The sequence below is a fragment of the Nannospalax galili genome, unplaced genomic scaffold (genome assembly GCF_000622305.1).
Source record: "Nannospalax galili isolate Female #2095 unplaced genomic scaffold, S.galili_v1.0 scaffold50, whole genome shotgun sequence".
NCBI lineage: Eukaryota > Metazoa > Chordata > Mammalia > Rodentia > Spalacidae > Nannospalax > Nannospalax galili.
In genome coordinates, this window is record NW_008328749.1 from 1,371,395 (window position 1) to 1,375,816 (window position 4,422).

The 4,422-nt window shown below is 42.4% G+C and overlaps 1 pseudogene; it reads right to left on the reverse strand.

Moving 5' to 3' along the window:
- Positions 1-1,769: 1,769 nt before the first annotated feature.
- LOC103731189 lies at positions 1,770-3,613 on the reverse strand (annotated as a pseudogene).
- Between the last annotated feature and the right edge of the window lie 809 nt (positions 3,614-4,422).

Here is a 4,422-nt window from a genome sequence, read left to right on the forward strand (position 1 = left end):
CTGTGAGTTAGAGGCCAGCCTGGTCTACGAGGGGAGTTGCAGAGCAGCCGAGGCTACATAGTAAGACCCTTTCTCATAAAAAATCAATTAGATAGGAGTAATAAGTTCAAGAGATCCATTGTATACCATGTTAACTACAGTACAAAGTATATTCATATTATCTTGAAATTGTTTTTTATGTTTGTGCCTGCATGTATGTATGTATATCACATACATGTATGGTACCTACAGAGGCCAGAAGATGGCATTGGATTCCCTGGAACTGGAGTTACATGCAGTTGTGATCTGACATGAGGGTGCTGGGGACTGAATCTGGGTCCTCTGCAAGAGCAGCAAGAGCTTTTAACCACTGAGTCATCTCTCAAGTCCCCAGAATTGTATTCTTATCATAAATAATGGCAAATATGTGAAATAATGCTTGTTGCTGTGTTCTTAATTATTCCACTATTTTCATATTTTAAAATATTATTAAATAATTCAAGCATGCACAATTTTTGTCAGTTAAAAATGAGATTAGGGGCTGGGGAGATAGCTCATTGGGTAAGAGTTCTTACTGTGCAAGCATGATGACCTGAGTTCAAATCTCTGGTACTCACATAAAAAGCTAGATGTGGCCACATGTGTTAGATTTAGGAGATTTAGGAGATTTAGGAGTTTAAAATTTAGAAGTAAGAGTCAGAGCCAGACCTTCAACAGGCCAGGAATGTGCTCCCCAGATTCAGGAAGCCCAACAAATGGCTGATAGCTTTTCCTCGAGGAATAATTATCTGCGCAGCGAAGAGGGAGCAGTGTGGTCTTATATAGGAATTTTGCTGCACGCAGCTGCAAGAGTTAACTCTGTGCCAGGGTCTGTTGTCCTTGAGGGTCTCTTTTCTTAAGACTATTTGCTCAGGCAGGTGGGTGAGTTCTCTATAGCACTAAAGGAGAAAGGTGGGCTCCACAAACAGTCTCTCTCAGTCCAGGGAGTGGCCAGTTGATAAGGCTTGAGCAAGGCCAGATTGCTGATTTAGGGCTGGTTAGCCACTCTAAGGAATTTATGTCTTCATGGCCTCCTCTAATGAAGCTTATGGCTCTCCTGAAATTCACATATTCTATAGGCAATGTTACTTTTCTCATTACTGTGGCAGAATACACACAGAAGCAACTGAAAGAAGTTTATTTTGGCTCATGGTTAAGCAAATACAGTCCGATAATGGTTGCTAATGTGACTCTTTCCATATAGTGGGAGTTTATAGCTGGTCACACTGAGACAGATTAGGAAGTAAAGAGATTAGAAGCAGAATTGACCCGTAACCCTCATAGGCCCTCCTGTAGGGCCCTATCCTCCAGCTGGGACTCATAGCTGAAGCTTCCACAGCCTCCCCAACAGTAGCTGGGGACCAGGTATCCAACACATGAGTGTGGAGAATACTCCACAACTAAACTTAATAAAGTAGCTAGATTCTAGCTAAAATGGCTTGAATATTTTGGAATTTTTTTATGTATGCACGTGCATGTGCACACTCATAAACTCTCTCTTACATGCCCTCAATTTAAAATTATTATTATTTTTTTAGTTTCTTACCTTCACTCCAGAACTGCTATTGGCCACAGAAATTCACAAATCATGTCATATAATTGTAGTTCACTTGGATGTAAGATGCTGGTCTGGTGGTATGCACCATAACAGAGTTCTAAAATCAGTTCACTGATTTTAGAGCTCACTTCAAAGACACACAGACCCACAACCTTCATGCTACTACAATAATTTCATCTTTACAGTAAAAATGTCAGGAATTCCCAGAGAAGTGGCTATTGGGCCTTTGCTGGGAGGTGCTGGTCATAGTAACTGTCAGTCCAAGGCTGACAGGTGAATCCTCAGGGAGAACTGGAAGTTCACACTGAAAAGGTAGTACACAGTTGAAGCAGGGGGTACTTCCTCCCAGGAAGAGCCTCTAGCCCCTTGCAGACATGTCATAGGTATACTGGCCAAGAGTCTATGGTTTCCAGTCAGGGTCAGAGCACAGGGTGGGACAATGCCTGACAACACCGTGCTCACAGAGCAACAGGTATGCTTCTATGGTGCCATGAGAATCTTGGAAAACTTCTGGTGCACACTTGAGGCTGACGCTCTGGTCACATAGTGGTGGTAGTGTACTAGGTCAAAATGTGTCCACCTTGCACCTTGCATTTGCCGGCAACCCAAGGTGCCAGTCACCCCAGGAGGTCTGGGTGCTGCTGTTCCCAGTGATGGGTGGAGGGTCTACAGTAAAGTCATTGTGGCAAGTCCCTGTGAGATTGCTCTGTGCACACGGTGCAGTGGCTTTTTTGTTTTAGGAAATAACCAAAATTACAACTGGTCACTGAGTTATTAAATATCAGTCAAAATAAAGTAGTTTTAAAATGAAAGAAAACATTGCAACATGAAAGAAGAACTATATTGGCTTGCTCTTTGATATGTCATACAAACTTCCTTCTTTCTTTTTTGTGGAACACGAGGACAGAACCACTTTCCTTTAGGCATTGTGGTGAGATTCACACAAAGTGAAACCACTTGATCGGACAATCTGAATTGTTACAGCCGATCATCTTCCCTTAGGACACCTGGTGGCACAAGTAGTATGTGGGCTCATTCGGGTCTCCAAGCATGTCCAGCATGTCAGAAGGATGCACAGATAGAATACTGTCAGTGAACTCAGACCTGCCTTTATGCTTTTTTTTTTTTTTCCTTTGGAATAACCTCTTCTGAAGACTTCCTGCTTCGGGAGGACTCCTCTTGCTCTGGTAGCCTCTTTTTTCTTTCCAACTCCAACCTTTTGAAGCCTCACATTCCAGCACTTTCAAAATCATTGCCATCCATCTTGTCCCTCAGGTTGGCCTCAAAGCATACCAGGTCAGCATTAAGTCTTTGGACATGTCCACTGTTAGATTTAGGAGTACAGAAAAAGGAAGGAGTTTAAAGTTTAGAAATGAGTCATAGTCAGACCTGCAACAGGCAAGGAACATCCAACCTAGATTCAGGAAGCTCAGCAAAGAGCTGATAGCTGTTCTTCAGGGAATGATTATCTGTGCACTGGGAGCAGTCGGTTTGATATAAGAACTCTGCTGCACACAGCTGCAAGAATTAACTCTGTGTCAGGGTCTGATGTCCTTGAGGGTCTCTTTTCTGAAGATTATATGCTCAGGCAGGTAGGTGAGTTATCTATAGCCCTAAAGGAGACAGGTCTCTCTTAGTCCAGGGAGTGACCGATTGATAAGGTTTAGGCAAGGCCAGACTGCTGATTTAGGGCCAGTTAGCCACTCTTAGGTATGTATTTATGTCTTTATGGCCTCCTCTGATGAAGCTTATGGCTCTCCTGAAATTCACATATTCTATCATCCATCATCATGTAGGGCTGCATGGCCTGTTGGACTTGGTCATTGCTGTACTCATTGCACTTGCTGTAGGTCCTCTGGATCTTCTGCAGGTTCTCTACACACTGGGCTGAAGAGAGAGTCTTCATGGTGGAAATATACTCTGTGGCCAGGATGTCGATCTCTGCTTTCTTCTGTCCACTGGTCCAGCTCTCCCATCAGCTGGAAGTTCCTCTCAAGTTCACAGGAAGTAGTGCTCCAAGTACCTAGAGGTTGCCATCTTCACTGCAGCTGCGTACAGGAGCTGGCAACCTAAAATTAATTTATTTGATTGACTGACTGACTGATTCTCTCTCTCTCTCTCTCTCTCTCTCTCTCTCTCTCTCTCTCTCCCTCTCTCTCTCTAGGTGCTCACATTCCATGGCATACTTGTGGAGGTCAGAGGACAACTTGCAGGAGTCTGTTCTCTCCTACTTTGTGGGTCCAGGGAATTGAATTTATATCATCAAGCTTAACAACAGGTGCCTTTGCCTCCTGAGGCATCTCACCTGCCTCCACAAATTCTTAATTTTTTTTCTTCTTTAGGTTAGGAGGCAATTGTTAATGTTTATTTTTTTTTAGTCAATTCCAAGTTTATGTTTAAGAAATAGTCACTTAATTGCTGTAGGGTAGTATAAGGTGACATGTGGAGAGGTTCTTTATCACAATTTGCCATTAAATCCCAGATAAGAACAATAAGAGCTGAATTTCAATACTCTTAGCTCCAGAGAGCAATCAGGGATTGGGAACAGAAATCTCATTCATCACTCTATACATTTTGGTAACAGATCATCATCACCCTACCAAAGATACAGGGGAAAGAAGACCAAAGATCAAGAGTGAACTTTTGGTTTTTCTAATGGTACATTAACTAATTTGAACTAATGTTCATTGTTCAAACCAACTAAAAAGCTGGTTTTTAAAAAAATTTTAAACATCTTAAAACCATTAAAGAGTTAATGAGGCAGAGAGGGCTAACTAAGTAGAGACAAGAGGATGGTTGTGTCTGGAAGGGAACCTACCACTTGTCAGCATTTTGGCTTTTTTGCT